At 48.2% G+C, this 19,496-nt stretch overlaps 1 long non-coding RNA gene across 1 annotated transcript in view; it reads left to right on the top strand.

Annotated features, from left to right (window-relative positions):
• Positions 1-19,496, top strand: part of LOC309366014 — a 343,316-nt gene that overhangs the window by 262,361 nt on the left and 61,459 nt on the right. The window contains exon 2 of the long non-coding RNA XR_014166398.1: positions 11,008-11,065. This is a non-coding gene — a long non-coding RNA (uncharacterized lncRNA). The remainder of the gene's footprint in view (positions 1-11,007; positions 11,066-19,496) is intronic.

Below are 19,496 nucleotides of genomic sequence, written 5' to 3'. Positions count from 1 at the left end.
CAGGTGGAAGTGAATCCGCAAGCTGATTGGCCTACAAGTGAATCCTGGAATTAGCCAATCACGAGGGGCCCATTGTGTAAATAATGTATATAAAGCAGACATTCTGGGGGAACTTCCATTCCTCCTCACCACTATGAGCTGAATAAAGAGCATGAAATCCACGCTCGGCTCCGAGTATATTTCACTGGCGACGAAGGTGGGATCCCGCTGAGCTGACCGCAGCACCACTGCCTCTCACCATGTATCCAGGCTTCAGCTCTGCAGCTCACCTGTCCTGGCTGGGAATGATGGGAGTTGTAGTCCCCAGCGTACAGTTGTTGCCTGTTGGCGAAGGCTTATGTGCAATAAACATAAGCCTTTGCATTCACTACTTCGCTTAGAGACTAGCCTAGTGAAGAGCTCTCGTTTACTCAAAAGCTTGCTAAGCAATTCTTGGGCTTGTTGACATCTTGGGTGGCTGTCATAATTTCAAAATGAAAGTGGCAATGGAACCCTTAGCCCTCCCAGATGCCAATTTAACCTGCTGCTTCCTCTGCTCAGCATTTTCGACGGGTTCCTCTCCGAGGAAATTTTATTTATTCAGCATCCTGAGGTTTGACAAACAGCTGCTGGGAAATGAGAGTCAACGCTTTGTCCCTGCCTGGCCCTGCTCCAGTGCACCAGTGGGCTAATTGTGACGTTGAATCACTGGCATGACTAACACATCACCACCCGTGCCAAGACTCTGGGAAGAATAATGGAATTGTAGAGCTGGGAGGAACCCTGAGGTCAACTAGTCCAACCCCCTGGAATGCAGGAATCTCAGCTAAAGCATCCATTCAACCTCTGCTTAAACACCTCAAAGGAAGGAGTGTCTGTCACTTCCTGAAGGAGTCCAACAATGTAATAGATATACGTACTTCCCTTGCTTTTTTCCTGTAGGACTAATGGCTGTCGTTACCCGTCGTCAATAATAATAATAAGAATAATTATAAGAATAATACATTTTATTTATACCCCGCCCTCCCCGGCCAGAGCTGGGATCAGGGCGGCTAACACCAATAAAATCACAGTGAAAAACATAATGGGTGTGTGTGTGTGTTCCCATTTAAAATACAGGTTAAATACAATTTAAAATGCAGCCTCATTTTAAAAGTAGGAGATAAATCAAGACCATAAGGGGAGGGAAACAGAAGGGTCAGACTGAGTCCAAACCAAAGGCCAGGCGGAACAGCTCCATCTTGCAGGCCCTGCGAAAAGATATCAAGTCCTGCAGGGCCCTGGTCTCTTGTGACAGAGCGTTCCATCAAGTCGGGGCCAGTGCTGAAAAGGCCCTGGCCCTAGTTGAGACCAATCTAACCACCTTGCGACTTGTGACCTCCAAAGTGTTGTCATTTGTGGACCTAAAAGTCCTCCATGGGGCATACCAGGAGAGGCGGCTCCGTAGGTACGTGGGTCCTAGGCTGCATAGGGCTTTAAAGGTCAAAACCAGCACCTTAAACCTGACCCTGTCCTCCACAATTTTACCATACTCATTGAGTCAATCACCCATTGAGTCACTCACCCATATCCCACTACCCTTCTGAGAAAAACCCCACCCCACCCTCCCACTATATATAAGGGGGTCTGATGACTTCTGCTTCAGTGTATTTGAAGAAGTGTGCATGCACATGAAAGCTCATACCCAGAACAAATTTAGTTGGTCTCTAAAGTACTACTGGACTGGGACGCAGGTGGCGCTGTGGGCTAAACCACAGAGCCTAGGACTTGCTGATCAGAAGGTCGGCGGTTCGAATCCCCACGACGGGGTGAGCTCCCGTTGCTCGGTCCCTGCTCCTGCCAACCTAGCAGTTCGAGAGCACATCAAAGTGCAACTAGATAAATAGGTACCGCTCTGGTGGGAAGGTAAGCGGCGTTTCCGTGCACTGCTCTGGTTCACCAGAAGCGGCTTAGTCATGCCAGCCACATGACCTGGAAGCTGTACGCCGGCTCCCTCGGCCAATAAAGCAAGATGGGCGCAGCAACCCCAGAGTCATCTGTGACTGGACCTAATGGCCAGGGGTCCCTTTACCTTTTTAAGGGGCTACTGGACAATTTTTTATTTTATTTTGAATGTAATAGATAGTTGATGTAATAGATAACCCAGGTCCAATCTCCTGCAACATTTCCAGCTAAGTCTGGAAAAGTCTCCCTTCTCTGATCTCAGCACATGAGAGGATCTGTAGGGAAGGAGACGGTTTTTGAGCTCTTTTTAGCTATTTAGGCTGCTGGGCTCAGACACCAACTGGCAACCAGCACAGCTGTTTTAAAACATGGGTCATGTGAGATCTAAGGATGTTACCTAGAGGAGGGAGAAAGGTTGTTTTCTGCTGCTCCAGAGAAGCGGACACGGAGCAATGGATCCAAACTACAAGAAAGAAGATTCCACCTAAACATTAGGAAGAACTTCCTGACAGTAAGAGCTGTTCGACAGTGGAATTTGCTGCCAAGGAGTGTGGTGGAGTCTCCTTCTTTGGAGGTCTTTAAGCAGAGGCTTGACAACCATATGTCAGGAGTGCTCTGATGGTGTTTCCTGCTTGGCAGGGGGTTGGACTCGATGGCCCTTGTGGTCACTTCCAACACTATGATTCTATGATTAAACGGAATCTGGCTGCTCCATTTTGGACCAACTGACGTTTCCAGGTTGTCTTCAAGGACAGCCCAGCATAGAGCAAATTGCAATATTCTATCCTGGAAGCTACCAGAGCGTGGAGTACACTGGCCGAGTCTTCCCATGTCTTAGAATCCTAGAACCCCAGAATCAGGGAATTGTAGTGTTGCAAGGGACCCCCAGGGTCATCTAGTCCAACCCCCTGCAATGCAGGAATCTTTTTGTCCAAAGTGGGATTCAAACCCACGACCCAGAGAGTAAGAGTTTCCTGTTCCACCTACTCTATGATGCTGACCATTAGGTCCAGTCGTGACTGACTCTGGGGTTGCGGCATTCATCTCGCTTTATTGGCCAAGGAAGCCGGAGTAAAGCTTCTGGGTCATGTGGCCAGCAGGACTAGGCCGCTTCTGGCGAACCAGAGCAGCACACAGAAACGCGTTTTACCTTCCCGCCGGAGCAGTACCTATTTATCTACTTGCACTTTAACGTGCTTTTGAATTGCTAGGTTGGCAGGAGCTGGGACCGAGCAACGGGAGCTCACCCCGTCGCGGGGATTTGAACTGCCAACCTTCTGATTGGCAAGTCCTAGGCTTTGTGGTTTAACCCACAGCACCACCAGCGTCCCTATGAGGCTGTAAGGATGAACTAATTCAGTGATAAAGGTAAAAAAAAGGTGAAAGACGCCAGATGGTTAAGTCCAGTCCAAGGCTACTATGGGGTTGCAGTGCTCATCTCGCTTTTCAGGTCGAGGGAGCCGGCGTTTATCCACAGACTGTTTTCTGGGTCATGTGACCAGCAGGACTAAACCACTTCTGGCTCAATGGAACATCGTGACGGAAGTCAGAGCGCATGGAAACACCGTTTATCTTCCCGTCGCAGAGGTACCTATTTATCTACTTGCACTGGTGTGCTTTCAAACTGCTAGGTTGGCAGGAGCAGGGACCGAGCAACAGGAGCTCACCACCATTGTGGGGATTCGAACCACCAGCCTTCCTATCGGCAAATCCAAGACACAATAACCACTCCAAAGCCACAACTCTGTCATCCTTTTCCCAGCAAGACAGAGAATACACCAGGTAGCCATGTCTTGCTGACGAGGTATTTGTTCCAGTAGGGCAGACTTTACTGCCTATGCAGCACTTCAATTAATTAAGTATTTAGTTTAGTTTAATTAAGTATTTAAAGGACTGTTTTTCTCCCGGAGGCTAAAAGGGAAATCCCATCTCAGACAGGCTTGGATCTCTTCCCTTTTTATCCTTCTCTTTCTCCTTGACGCTTTCTAATGAATTCTCTGCCCCTGCACATCATAAACAGAAGAAGTGGCCTCAGTATTAACTACACTGATTGGCTGCTACTATCCAGATTCCGGATTCGTGTTTTACTCAGCCCTATCTGGGTCTGACCTGGGGGCAGGTGGGCTTCTTCAGATGTTCTGGCAGTGAGCTATATCAAACAGTTCCATGTGTCAGACTTAGCCCTCTTCTCTGATGGCCTATTGTAAAAGGTAAAGGTAAAGGTACCCCTGCCCGTACGGGCCAGTCGTGTCCGACTCTAGGGTTGTGCGCCCATCTCACTTAAGAGGCCGGGGGCCAGCGCTGTCCGGAGACACTTCTGCGTCACTTGGCCAGCGTGACGAAGCTGCTCTGGCGAGCCGGCACCAGAGCAGCACACGGAAACACCGTTTACCTTCCCGCTATAAAGCGGTACCTATTTATTTACTTGCACTTAGGGATGCTTTCGAACTGCTAGGTGGGCAGGAGCTGGGACCGAAAGACGGGAGCTCACCCCACCACGGAGATTCGAACCGCCGACCATGCGATCGGCAAGTCCTAGGCACTGAGGTTTTACCCACAGTGCCACCCGCGTCCCAGATGGCCTATTTAGTCGTTCATAAAATCACAGAATTGTAGAGTTGTAAGGGACCCATTAGGGGGACGCGGGTGGCGCTGTGGGTTAAACCACAGAGCCTAGGACTTGCCGATCAGAAGGTCGGTGGTTTGAATCCCTGCAATGGGATGAGCTCCCGTTGCTCGGTCCCTGCTCCTGCCAACCTAGCAGTTTGAAAGCACGTCAAAGTGCAAGTTGATAACTAGGTACCGCTCCAGCGGGAAGGTAAACAGCGTTTCTGTGCACTGCTCTGGTTCGCCAGAAGCGGCTTAGTCATGCTGGCCACATGACCTGGAAGCTCCCTCGGCCAATAAAGCAAGATGAGCACCGCAATCCCAGAATCGGTCACGACTGGACTTAATGGTCAGGGTCCCTTTACCTTTAGGCTTTAAAGGACCCATTTGACCAAACTGCGGGAGGCAGTGGAAGAGAGGAGTGCCTGGCGTGATCTGGTCCATGGGGTCACGAAGAGTCGGACACTACTAAACAACAACAAACAACAACAAGGGACCCATTGGGGTCATCTAGTCCAACCCCCTGCAAAGCAGGAATCACAGCTCAAGAATCCCTGACAGATGGCCACCCAACGTCTCCCATGATGGGAACCTTCTGTTCCACAGTCAAACAACTCTTGCCATCAGAAAGTTCTTCCTAATGTTTTGCCAAAATCTCCCTTCTTTTAACTTGAATCTATTGGTTCCTCTGGAATATCAGGAAACAAGCTTGCTCCATCTTCCATGTGACAGCCCTTCAGATATGTGAACCACAGAATCATAGAATTATAGACATGTAGAGTTGGAAGGGACCGTCTAGGAATATGCAGCCATCCCACATGGGGATCGAACCTGCAACCTTGGTGTCATCAGCACCATGCTCTAAAACGGCTATCCTATCACATTGTACCATGCCTTTCCTATGGGGACATGCAATTTGAGGGACACTCATTTTGATGGAGATCGTCAGATCAAGATGATGGAATCTCATTGCTAAGGTAAAGGTAAAGGACCCCTGGACAGTTAAGTCCAGTCAAAGGCGACTGTGGGTTGTGGCACTCATCTCACTTTCAGACCAAGGGAGCTAGCATTTGTCAGCTTTCTGGGTCATGTGGCCAGCAGGACTAAACCACTTCTGGTGCAACGGGACACCATGACAGAAGCCAGAGCGCATGGAAATGCTGTTTACCTTCCTGCCACAGTTGTACCTATTTATCTACTTGCACCAGTGTGCTTTCAAACTGCTAGGTTGGCAGGAGCTGGGACAGAGCAACGGGAGTTCACTCTGCTGCGGGATTCGAACCGCAACCTTCTGATCGGCAAGTCCAAGAGGCTCAGTGGTTTAGGCCACATGCAACCCGCATCCCTCGTTGCTGCCACGACCCCTGGCTCCCCTATAGGGCTCTGACCACAATGGCTTTTATGCTCTAGCCATCATAATTCTGGTGCATTGCGGGAGGTGCATGTGGCGAAGCAAGCTGTTTAATCCTGGAGCTCATGTCATAGGCTGAGCTGATACACGAAGGTGTTTTTGGTTTTTTGCAGGAGACACCACTTCAGGAAAACATTCCCCTGAACCATGCAGTGCAAGTCGTGGCCCAGAGGGTAGGCAGTGGATATGCTGAACATTCGCTTGGCATCTCACTGTTAGGGCTGGGTTGAAGGCCACATGGATGGAAATGTACTTCAAAGCATAATTTCCCTGTAAGGACGGCCGACGTCAAACAAAAGAGGAGGCAGTCCTCCTGGGAGATTCTCCTTCGCCCGTTCCCATTCCATTCAACGGAGCTTGTGCAAGAGAACTTCCCCCCTCCCAGCCAGTCCGTCCTGTTTCCCGTTTTCCATGCAAAGCTGTCGGAACGGCGCAAAGAACGCTCCCCTCTCCTCCCAACGTTCATAAATATTTCATGACCGGTCGCGGGAAAAGACAGCATTTTGGGGGGATAATGCGCTGTGAAATGTAATGTTCTCTCCCCCACCCCTAGTTACCAAGAGACGGAGCGCGGCTGCGGTCACAGCCTGTATTTTAAATACATCTCATCAGCCAACCTGATGCAGGCAGAGCGAACGCAGCAAGCAGACAGCTTGTTCTCTTGCTCTCCGCTTTTGGGGGTAATAATAATAATAATAATAATAATAATAATAATAATAATAATAATAATAATAATAATAATAATAGGGAAAGCATGCAGGGATTCAGCCGGACCAAGGAAGGATAGCTGGGAGCACCTGGGTGGTTTATTTGCAGCATCCACAAGCTACTTAGGACTTGGAAAGGAGAAACTGAGGCACAGGAACTGGGCTGAAATGGGCAGACTTCTTCCCAGCTCCCACAAGCCCCAAAGGGCAGCAAATCAGGAAGAATTTGGAGGAAGGGAGTGATGGAGTATCCATGTAGTAAATAGGTATGTTGAGAAGTACAAAAACTCCTGGAGGCTCAGCCTAGAGGAGGGTGCTCTAAGCTTGTTCTAAACTTTCTTTTTTTATATATACAGAATTATTTTTATTGGTTTTTACATTCCCCCCCCCCAAAATGATAACAGTGTTGTATAACAAAATAAACAACATTTGGCTAATAAGCCTGATACTTCCCTCCACACACCAGCTAATGGTTTTCAAACTTATTCTCTGCTCCTGCATTTGATTATATTTTCTTCTTATTAAATCCAATCCTTTTAAAAAAAACCATTATTTTTTAAATCACTCTTAATAACAAATTATCCTTTTATCCTTGCAAAACGTTTTGTAACCCTGCTAACGATGTCGGTTGCTGGCAGTCGCCTTTCAAAAACAACATAAATTTATTCCAATCTTTCAGAATAGTCTGGTCCTGCTGGTTCCGTATTTTCCCAGTAAATTTTCCCAATTTGGCACAATCCAATAATTTCATCAGCCACGCTTCTTTTGTTGGTAGTTCTTCTTGCTTCTATCTTTGGGCTAACTCCTAAACACACTTTCTGGAGAGGTGCTGGAGGAGACTCTTGAGAGTCCCATGGACTGCAAGAAGATCAAACTGATCCATTCTGAAGGAAACCAGCCCTGAGTGCTCACTGGAAGGACAGATCCAGAAGCTGAGGCTCCAAGACTTTGGCCACCTCATGAGAAGAGAAGACTCCCTGGAAAAGACCCTGATGTTGGGAAAGATGGAGGGCACAAGGAGAAGGGGACGACGGAGGACGAGATGGTTAGACAGTGTTCTCAAAGCTACAAATATGAGGTTGACCAAACTGTGGGAGGCAGTGGAAGACAGGAGTGCCTGGCGTGCTCTGGTCCAGGGGGTCACGAAGAGTTGGACACGACTAAACAACTAAACAACAACAAATCCCATTGAGCATGTGGGGAGGGGGTCAACAGGCCTTTTCTGTTGAGCAGCATCCTGCAACCTTTGCGGAGTTTTACTCGGGAGAAGGGACAGACAAACCTGTCCATTTCTCTGTTTCTCATTCTCCACCCTCAGCCTTAAGTTTAATGCTTCACATTCTGACATTAGCTTGTGATTTTTTTCATCTCTGAAGCCCTTGTGGAAATCCATCAGAATTTCAGACGCTACACACTTTGGTGTGCAATCTCGCCTAATTGATATGCTTTTGCAAAGCACTTTCCCCCTAACAGAATGCACATTTTCACTAATAGATGCATTTCAAACATAAGACACTGACGGTTTTATATGCTCTCAGAGGCTTTTACATGTTTCTCTACTGCTGTTTTATCGGTGTCTGGGTGCCTTTTCGTTTCAATGGCAATGTTTGCTTTTTGCATTGTTTTTGTATCACTGAGATTTTTTTAAAAAACAATTAAATGGTTGACAAACATCGCTTTTAACCAAATAACGAAAATAAATTCATATGCACCCTCTAGCCTAGTAAATGAGCTTTTTTCATACACGCATTACTTGGCTGCAAAATTCAGAGAGGCGCAAATCTCAAAGGCTGGCTGTGTTTCGGTTTGAATCTTGCTCTGGAAAAATGCAGATTATAAGAACAGATGGAGAACACGCAGGATCAGGCCAATGTCCCATCTAATCTAATGCCCCCAAGGGAAGCCCACAGTCAGGATCCCAACACACGAGCCCTCTGTCTTCTTGCAGCAACGGCTGTTCAGAAGCATGACTGCCTTCAATCGTGAAGACATGAATTTGTCTAATCCTAGGTTGCTGAACCCACTGCTTCTTGTTGTCGCAGGAATTTATGTATAGTGTTGGGGGGGGGTTGCCCCTCCAGCAGATATCATGCACATGCAGCCCCTCTACCAAAATCAGTCCCCACAAAACACTTCATCACAGTTTCTTCCTATCTATTCAAAGGGCCTCTGCTGCACGATACCAAATGTAAGAATTCACTGATCAATGTATCTGTGTACTGGCTCACAGGAAGAACTTCAGAAATTCCTATAGACATGTGAGCTCAGCTACTCAGCAGCCCCTCTGCCTGAGGGATAATCCCTGGCATCCCGATACCTGAGTGTCAGACAGGTAGCCATTCCAGAAATGACAAACCCAGATGGAGACAAAAGGGTGTGATGAACTTGGCTGGGAAACAGGGAAATGTAAAGATCTCTTTTGTTACACTTGAGGGGTGTTTGGTGGAGGGCAAGGGGAACCATGGGGCAGGATCCAGGATGCTCAGATTCCTGCCACCAGACCTCCCCTTTCATGATTTAACCATGATGTATGAGTGATGTAGTTTTTGGGGGGTGTAACATGGGGATTAGCAGCTAATAAAAGTTTGGATTCTCTTTTGTTCGGGGCTTCCATCTTGTTCCACCTGGTGGCAGGTGGGAGTCCTGTCGCGACAGTCTTCAATAAAGACCAAGCCTATTGGCTGCTGTTTTGCTCTGGTATTCCTGGCTGGTGTCCTTGTTTTTTGCCCAAGGGAGCTCTCAGATTTCTCCATTAACAGTGTGGCAGGGAGTTCCATAGTTCAACTTTGTGCTGGATGAAGTTGTCTTTTTTACCTGTTCTGAACCTTCCAACATTCGTTTACATTTATATACTTGCTAGTTCTCATGAGAAGGAGCCACGCCCACAGAGCTGCATTGCTGATAGGCAGATACACAGACCAGAGAGATTCAAGTGCTAGAGAGGGCTCTGTGTGATGTCATTTCCCCTCTCCTGGAGAGGAAGGAGCGTATGGTACTTCCTCTTCCTCTCTCTTCATTTGACCAATCCTGAGCAATGCCGGATTTACGTCTAAGCTAAACAAGCTATAGCTTAGGGCCCCACTCTCTTGGGGGCCCCAAAAAAATTTAAAGGGGAAAAACGCTGGATGTACATTTCCAAAATATAAGATAAAAAACAAATAAAATAAAACCTACATACAGCAAAAGTGTTTTGTGTTGTGTAGGCTCCTGTGATGTAAGTAATGGGCCCCGTCTGCTAGCCTGCTCCCTAAAATATCACTGGTTTGCTCATTTCTATATATAGAGTGCATATAGCATATACCGTATTCAACACAAAAAACAGTGACAATTGGTTGTTGACAAAGGACAGCTGAACATATAAAGGGCCCCATTACCTTCAGGAGCTTGGGGCCTCATCAGACCTAAATCCGGCCCTGATCCTGAGGGCAGCTGTGCCCTGTTCTTGCTTCAGGCGCATGCCTGAAGCTGGTCATACTGCAAATATATATATATTGCCTGCATGGATTTTACTGCTGCCATTGCTGCGAACCAATGCAAGAATGTAAGCAATTAAATTATATTTTTAAACTTGCTTCCCAAGCTGCTGCCTGATTCTTTGTTAAGCAGGGCAAGAAGGAGAAAGCCAGCTTACTTTGTAGCTGCACTTTCTGAAAACAAGGTTTTGCAGCCTGATTGCTTCGCTTTTAATTTTGCTGCCCAGGATGGGAGTTTGAAAAACTGTTTAGCCCACACAGGTGGGCGCCCAGAGAGAGAAATTGCAACGAATATACCCCCTCCTATCCAGTAAAACCCATTCCACATAGAGAGAGGGGTGAAAACTTTGCTCTGTCAACTTTCTCCACGCTGTGCTTCATGTTACAAACTTCTACCATGAGGATAATAATAGTGATATCCTAAGGAAAAGTGGGACATTCTGGGATCAAAGCAAAAACCGGGACGGCATCTGTGATTCCAGGACTGTCCCTGCGAAATAAGGACACTTGGAAGGTCTGGTATTCCCTGCACTGCCTGGGAATGGATTTCCAAGTTTCCAAACAGCTCTGAAGATGCCCCTGTGGACCAAATGCCTCCTGTTAATGAATTGCATGGCCTGAGTACAGTCAGGTTTTGCCACCAGGGAGCTTTTATGAGGGAGGGAGGTGACTAAATTGACTGGCCTTTGCGTGTTACTTGTAGCAGATGCTGAGTGGGCAGATCAGGTTCACCAAAGCGAGCCAGGAGATGGAGCAAGCCTCTTAAGAAGGGAGTCTGGAGCATTTGGGTGGCGCTGTGGTCTAAACCACTGAGCCTGGGGCTTGCTGATCAGAAGGTCGGCGGTTCTGAGCTCCCGTTGCTCAGTCCCTGCTCCTGCCAACCTAGCAGTCTCTGTGTGTGGTTTGGGAGCTGCACGGTCAGGGGAAAAACAATGCTGTCCAGGGTTGTAAAGACTGCGGAGAGAATAATTGGGTGCCCTCTTCCCACCTTGCATCAAATCTACGCTTCTAGGTGCCATAAGAAAGCTGCAGAGATAGCGCAGGATAGTGCGTACCCCAGAAATGATCTCTTTCAGCTTCTGCCTTCTGGAAGAAGGTCCAGGGTTATAAAGACTAGGACTAGCTGCCTGAGAAACAGTTTCTATCCAAATGCGATTTTGGTTTTAAACGCAGTGTAAGGAGTCTGTATGGGAGTATATTGTGTTTAATTATGGGGTATCAGAGTTTTTAGGGGGCTAACCAGGTTGGGATAGCAGGCTTGTTGGGTTTTGAATGTCTTATGTAGATTTTTCAATTTCGTTGTTCTGTATGGGACAATGACAATAAAGATTATCGTATCGTGCAAGTAGATAAATAGGTACCACTCCAGCGGGAAGGTAAACGGTGTTTCCGTGCGCTGCTCTGGTTTGCCAGAAGCGGCTTAGTCATGCTAGCCACATGACCCAGAAAAACTGTCTGTGGACAAACGTCAGCTCCCTTGGCCTACAGAGCGAGATGAGTGCGCAACCCCAGAGTCATCCACAACTGGACCTAATGGTCAGGGGTCCCTTTTCCTTTATTTTAGTTCAGAGAGAAGGCAAGGTAACCTGCTGGGAGTTTTCTAAAAAGAGAAAGTTGAGAGATAAAGGTTTTCCTCGTCTTCTCAACATGTGGGCATCTCATGAAGCTGAATGCTGGAAGAGTCGGAGACGGCAAATTAAAGTCCTTTATCCTCCACACAGTGCATAATTTAACTATGGAACTCCTTGCCACAGGAGGCAGTGATGGCCACTGACCTAGATGGCTTTAAAAGAGGACTGGAGAAATTCTTGAAGGACAGGGCTATGGGTGGCTCCTACTAGCCGTAGTTGGAGGAAGAAATGCTTCTGAAAACCAGTAGCTGGGAAGCCCAGGAGTGGTGAATGCTCTTGTGCTTGGGTTCTGCTTGTGGGCTTCCCTTAGGGTTGGCCTTCCCTGAGGTTGCATCCAGACAACCACTTGATTCACAATTTGTTCTGATTTTTTTGTGCGAGGCAGGCAGGGGGGTTATGCAACGAAGCAGCAAACAGTTGCTATTCCACATTTTCCAATTACATTTTCCTATGACTTTCCTTACCCAAAAATTCCTGTTTTTTTAAATAATAATAATAGTAATAATAGTAATAAAATAAATATAAAATATGATCATTTGAGTCCTGCAAAATGGATTCTACCTCAACAAGGTGTTGGACTAGATGATGATGATGATGATGATAATAATAATAATAATAATAATAATAATAATAATAATAATATTTTATTTATACCCCGCCCTTCCTGGTTCAAAAACCGGTCTCAGGGTGGCTAACAACAAATTTAAAGCACTTTAAAATACTTAATTATAAAACCCTCAGGGTCCCTTCCAACTTTACAATTCAATAATAATAATAATAATAATAATAATAATAATTTTATATTTATACCCCGCCCTCCCCAGCCAAGGCCTGGCTCAGAGCGGCTTACAAGCAATAATAAAAACAAGATGAATGATTACAACTTAAAAACAAAAATAAAATACAACATTAAAATGTTAAAATGTAGCCTCATTGCAGGAGGAGAAGGAAAAGAAAAAAGAAAGAGAGGGAGGGAGGGAATCAAATTGGCTCCAAGCCAAAGGCCAGGTGGAACAACTCTGTCTTACAGGCCCTGCGGAAAGAAATCAGATCCTGCAGGGCCCTGGTCTCATGAGGCAGAGTGTTCCACCAGGCCGGGGCCAGTGTTGAAAAGGCCCTGGGCTCTGGTTGAGGCTAATCTGACTTCCTTAGGGCCCGGTACCTCTAGGGTGCTGCTATTTATGGACCTTGAGGCTCTCCGTGGGGCAGACCGGGAGAGGTGGTCCCGTAGGTACGAGGGTCCCAGGCTGTGAAGGGCTTGAAAGGTCAAAAGCGGCACCTTAAATCTGACCCTGTACTCCACCGGGAGCCAGTGCAGCTGGAAAAGCACTGGGTGAATATGCTCCCATGGCAGGGACCCCGTGAGGAGCCTCACTGCAGCATTCTGCACCCGCTGGAGTTTCTGGGACAGCTTCAAGGGCAGCCCCGCATAGAGCGAATTACAGTAGTCAAGCCTGGAGATGACCGTCGCATGGATCACTGTGGCCAGGGAGGGGCGGGAAAGGTAAGGTGGGGGGAAGATGGCAAAGGCCATTCTTCAGCTGTAGCCCCTCTTGTTGCAAGGAGAGGGTCTTGCGTTCCATCCCCAGTGCCAATCAGTGTAGACAGTACTGGTGTCAGGCTCGTGGCTCGCTAAGTGCTGAAGCTTTTGTTCCAAAAACCACTGTGCAACCTCAACATGGACCAAGCTGCAGGTTACACAATCCTGTGGTTCAGAAGAGAGCTCTAAGTTTGACCACAGCAGGGCCAGATAATCCCCTTCTATGATAAGATGGTAGGCACAAACTAAGTCTATGGGCAGAGCCGCGCATTTAAAGCACAAAACTGCCCCCCAACCCCTAGTCATGCGAACTGTAGTTTCTTGAAGGCGCCGGGAACTTTAGCTCTTTGCACTCTGCACATGGCTTCTCTAAAGCATCCCAGGAACCATAGTTTCTGCTGCAAAGAACTAAAGTTCCCAGCGCCTTCAAGAAACTACAGTTCCCAGTATTTGTGGGGCGGGGGAGTTGTGCACTTTAAATGTGCAGCTCTTAAGGGAGTGCAACCGGTTCAGTCACACTGGGCATGGAGTCCTGGGGGTGCAACAAGTATTACTTAGAGTGGAGTAAGACCTAGAGAGCATCTTAAAAAGCAGAGACATCACCTTGCCAACAATGGTCCATATAGTTAAAGCTCTGGTTTCCCCAGTAGTGATGTATTGAAGTGAGAGCTGGACCATATAGAAGGCTGATCGCCGAAGAATGGATGCTTTTGAATTCTGGTGCTGGAGGAGACTCTTGAGAGTCCCATGGACTGCAAGAAGATCAAACTGATCCATTCTGAAGGAAATTAGCCCTGAGTGCTCACTGGAAGGACAGATCCTGAAGCTGAGGCTCCAAGACTTTGGCCACCTCATGAGAAGAGAAGACTCCCTGGAAAAGACCCTGATGCTGGGAAAGATGGAGGGCACAAGGAGAAGGGGACGACAGAGGGCGAGATGGTGGGATAGTGTTCTCGAAGATACCAGCATGAGTTTGACCCAACTGCGGGAGGCAGTGGAAGACGGGAGTGCCTGGCGTGCTCTGGTCCAGGGGGTCACGAAGAGTCGGACACAATTAAATGACTAAACAACAACAACAAGAGAAGTGAGGGAGCCAAATTTTGATGTTGCCTGGGGCACCGCTGAAATCTGAGACCCCACGGTCTGCCACTGCCGTATGCTCTGCCCTCTGTCTCAGCGCCTGACCTCAGCCCTCTGTCTCATTTTGGAGGGTTGGGTGGGCCCAGCCATTTGCACATTTCGGGTCCTGAGAGAGAGCGTTGGGCAGGCAAGCGGGGACTCCTGCAAGCAGACAGAGGGAAACGAGGGGAGTTCTGTAGCTCCATGGTAGAGCATCTGCCTTGCGCACAGAGGGTCATGGGTTCAAATCCCCAAGGCATCTCTGGGTATGGTTGGGGAAGACCCCCTCCTGGCTGAATTCCTGGAGAGCAGCTGCCAGCCAGTGTAGACCAGGGGTCAGCAACCTTTTTCAGCAGGGAGCTGGGCCACCATCCCTCAGACCTTGTGGGGGGCCGGACTATATTTGGGGGGGGGGGGAATGAACGAATTCCTATGCCCCACAAATAACTCAGAGATGCATTTTAAATAAAAGCACACATTCTACTCATTCAAAAACACACTGATTCCTGGACCATCCGCGGGCCGGATTGAGAAGGCGATTGGGCCGCATCCGGCCCCTGGGCCTTAGGTTGCCTACCCCTGGTGTAGATGATGCTGAGGTCATTGGCCCACAGGCCTGAAGCCATAAGGCAGTTCCCTGTGTCCCTAAGAGCATAGAAGCAGCAACTAGAATGATCCAGAGACCAGAGCAGCTTCCAAAAGAGAAGGCAACGGTTTGGAGCATTTTCATTTGGAAGAAATATGACTGAGAGAAGATGCAACAGAGGCGCAGGAAATTATGCACATTGTGGATGGAGAAAAGCTTATCTCCACCTCCAGACCAGAACACTAAAAGGCAGGGAACATCCAGAAAAGCTGAAGGCTGGAAGAAACAAATAGAAGGACTCCTTCAGCTAAGTTACAGCATGGGAGACCACAAGGTAGTCATCAGCAACTTCACTGGGAGATAAGGCGAACAACGACTATCAGTTGTAATGCATTTGCGGAGCCTCCAGGGTCAGGAATAGTCTACCTCTAAACACCTGCCAGTAGTGATGTATGGAAGTGAGAGCTGGACCATAAAGAAGGTTGAATGGATGCTTTTGAATTCTGGTGCTGGAGGAGACTCTTGAGAGTCCCATGGACTGCAAGAAGATCCAACCTCTCCATTCTGAAGGAAATCAGCCCTGAGTGCTCACTGGAAGGACAGAGCGTGAAGCTGAGGCTCCAATACTTTGGCCACCTCATGAGAAGAGAAGACTTCCTGGAAAAGACCCTGATATTGGGAAAGACAGAGGGCACAAGGAGAAGGGGACAACAGAGGATGAGATGGTGGGACAGTGTTCTCGAAGCTACCAGCATGACTTTGACCGAACTGCGGGACGCAGTGGAAGACAGGAGTGCCTGGCGTGCTCTGGTCCAGGGGGTCACGAAGAGTTGGACACGGCTATATGACTAAACAACAAACACCTGCTGCTGGACACCACAAGTGGGAGAGTCCCATTACACTCCATTCCTGTTTGTGGGCTTCTCAGATAACCCAAGCAGATGCTGGATCAGTCCAGCACCTTCCAACCAAATGCCTCTATTGGGAAACCCGCGAACAGGATCGGAACAATTCTCTCCTCCTGTGGTTTCCAGGAACTGGGATTCAGAAGTGTTGCTGCCTCTAACTGTGGTCTGAGCAAACACACCTTCTCTGACGGAAGAGTTAAGGATGTGGGCATCTCTTGCCCAGCTGTAGCCGGGTTTTGTGATTTTAGCGATGGGAGAGAGGAACTGCATCTTTAGCGAAGGATTCCTAAACCTAAAATTGCACATCAAATGCATATATATGTGTTTGTCTTTCTTTTTTTTAATGATCCAAAACATTGCAAAGATTTTGCTTTCTGCTGTCAACACCAGGTTAACTAGCAGATAAAGCATGTGGTGGACACGAAGGTCTTGGGAGAAAAGCAATGACAAACCTAGACAGCATCTTAAAAAGCAGAGACATCACCTTGCCAACAAAGGTCCATATAGTTAAAGCCATGGTTTTCCCAGTAGTGATGTATGGATGTGAGAGCTGGACCATAAAGAAGGCTGATCGCTGAAGAATGGTTGCTTTTGAATTCTGGTGCTGGAGGAGACTCTTGAGAGTCCCATGGACTGCAAGAAGATCAAACCTTTCCATTCTTAAGGAACTCAGCCCTGAGTGCTCACTGGAAGGACAGATCCTGAAGCTGAGGCTCCAAGACTTTGGCCACCTCATGAGAAGAGAAGACTCCCTGGAAAAGACCCTGATATTGGGAAAGATGGAGGGCACAAGGAGAAGGGGACGACAGAGGATGAGATGGTGGGACAGGGTTCTCGAAGCTACCAGCATGAGTTTGACCCAACTGCGGGAGGCAGTGGAAGATAGGAGTGCCTGGCGTGCTCTGGTCCAGGGGGTCACGAAGAGTCGGACACGACTAAACGACTAAACAACAACGGACACGAAGGAGAAGCCTGGGAGCAGGGAACCGCTGACCAGCAGTGTTCTTTGGATACACTTAAACCCTCCTTGTCTTTCACCCCCCTCCTCTGTCTTTCGGAATTAGCAATTAGCTTTCCTGCATGTCAGAGAACCGGCGCCAAATGTCAACACATCTAGTGGAAAGCAGGTGCCGCCGATTTAACTGAGATACTCGTAATGGCAAAGCACATTAACCTCTTTCTAAAAAACCCCCAGAGCAAACTGTAATCATGTGCGCGTTGCATCTCATCATGAGGGCATCTGGAACTTTGATAGTATTTTAATGCAGTTCTGAGATAGGAGACGGCGCGCTCCTTTGTCAACGTGGCAGGCGCACCACAGTCTGTCCATAGATCTACCTGCCTATTCTTTGCAAGAACTGCTCCCCCTCAAAAAAAAAACCCCTCACAGTGGAGCTGCATTTGCTACAGATCTCCCTGGTCTACTGGATGCCTGCAGAGGCGCAAGTGGCGCAATGTGCATCCTATCGTAAAATTGACTATAATCGGCTGAATTATACGGTGCAGAGAAGGTGGCAGACAAAGACTCCAAACATTCAGCCGCAGAAATGCAAACCCGGAGAAGCTGCCGAGCAGAAGGGGAAGAAGTTTGTTTTGGGGGTTCAAATTTGTCCTCAGGACACAGCTTAGAACATTTATCTCTGTGCGTGTAGCCCCAAAAGCATTGTTCTTCCAACAGTCGCTTCTGGGAATAAAGCTTTAAGATAAAGTTCCAAAGTTTTTCAGGGTTTTTTTTAAAAAAATCCTTTTTCTTTTTGTTCAGAAATGGAGTTTTAAAATACCTGCTGTGGGGATTCTGGAGGACTGAGCGCGGAATCCTATGTATGGCTACTCGGAAGTAAGTCCTGCGCCCTTCACCGCAGCTTGCTCCCAGGTAAGCGCGCATAGAACTGAAGCCTAAAGGAACTTGGATTCTAAGTTGGAGATTTCCGTAGGAAATGCGCAGTTATCTTTGAAGGGATTATTCCCTTTGCAAGACAATGGGGGGAGAGCAGAAAAATCGAGAGGGGCAGGTCTCCTGTTAACGAAATAGTTCTAAAACAAACCTTTCAGAGCTGGCTGCTGAGAAATATCCACAGGAAGGAAAAGGGGGGGAAAGCAAACATTGCGACAAATATTTTCTTTCTTTCTATCTTTTTTTTTATAATATGCATTATTTGCAAAATGCCACCTTGTTCCGGCTAATACATTTCAATACATAGAGGAATTTCCACCCGCCCTTCTCTCTCAAATTGGGTGATTTTTTCTGCGTCCCCCACCACCCAAAAGCGTTTTTTCTTTAAAAGGGAACAAAAAGTAGCTAGTTTATCAAAAGACAAATCCTCCTCCAACGAACCCGGTTCCAATAAATCCCTGTTCAAAGAGAAGGCGTGCTTTCGACTCTGCTGGCGGACCAAAAACAAATGTTTAAGCGGCTGATCTCCTTGAAGGAGAGGTTAAGGCGGAGAAGGAGGTTCGACACCGGAGAACCATAAAGCCCCCCTCCCTCCCCAGTTCCGAACCCCCCCCCCAGGTCCTTCCCACCCCAAACCTGCCAGTTCCAAAGCTCTGGGTTGGTTTCGAGAGCATGCAAAGCCCCGCCAAGACAAAGAGGAGAGGCTGGCAAATCAGCGCTAGTAGACGCCTACCTGCCCGTCTGATGTTCGAGCCTTGCACTGTGTTCCGTCTGATGTTCGAGCCTTGCACTGTGTTCTCTGCCGGAGTGGCCCCCTCTATATGTACACGCAGGCACACACACACACGCACAAAGCTTGCCAGCCCATTAACATGTGGATCGGTGAGTCCAACCCTCTGAAGGAGCCACCTGACTGATCCACTGGCTTAGCAGCTGTGCGCCCCTCGGCACCCACCGGAGAAACCTTCCCGGAAAGTGTTTGTCACACTCCAGGAAGCTGGGACAATGGCACAGGGGCATCACCGGCAGCCCTAAAAGTGAGGCTTCTGATGGGCTCGGGCTTCCCTGGCTCTGCAATGCTGCTCGCTCGGGCATCGCTGGTGAGGTTCCCTGGGAGTCCCGTGCTTCCAGACCTCACCGGGCGCTCTGGTTATTTGCCCATTGGGGCCAGAGTTGCCTGCTCAGGCTGGCAGCAGCTGCGGGAGGAGGGCTGCAGAGGAGGGTCCCAGAGTCAATTCTGGTGTCTCCAGGTCGGGCTGCGAGAGACTCCTCGACTGAAATTCTGGACAGCTGCTGCCGGTTGGTGTAGACAACACCATGCAGATAGGCGAATAGTCTGATGCAGTCAATGGAAGCTTCTTCTGTCCCTCTCTCCAGCATCTGAGGCACCCGCTGCCCTCCATCGCCTGCCTCCTGAGCCTTCTGACTGGGACACACTAAGGACAGAAAGCTGGAGGCTTCTGCATTCAAAGCATAGGTTCTGCCACTTAGCTCCTGTCCCCTGCCTAAGAGCCAACAGGGTGGAGTTGTTAGGGGTGTGTGGTGGGAAGCCCTGAGTTCAAATCCCACTTCTGCCACCAATTTACAAGGTGGCCTCAAACAAGATTCTGTGACTCAGTGCTTCCCATATAAAGCAAAGGTGTGGGGGGGGGGAAACCTGTGGCTCTCCACGTGCCTTTGGACTCCACCTCCCATCA

This window comes from Podarcis melisellensis (assembly GCF_964234715.1).
Source record: "Podarcis melisellensis genome assembly, chromosome: 3".
Taxonomy (NCBI): Eukaryota; Metazoa; Chordata; class Lepidosauria; order Squamata; family Lacertidae; genus Podarcis; species Podarcis melisellensis.
This window is presented reverse-complemented; position numbering and strand designations above follow the sequence as displayed.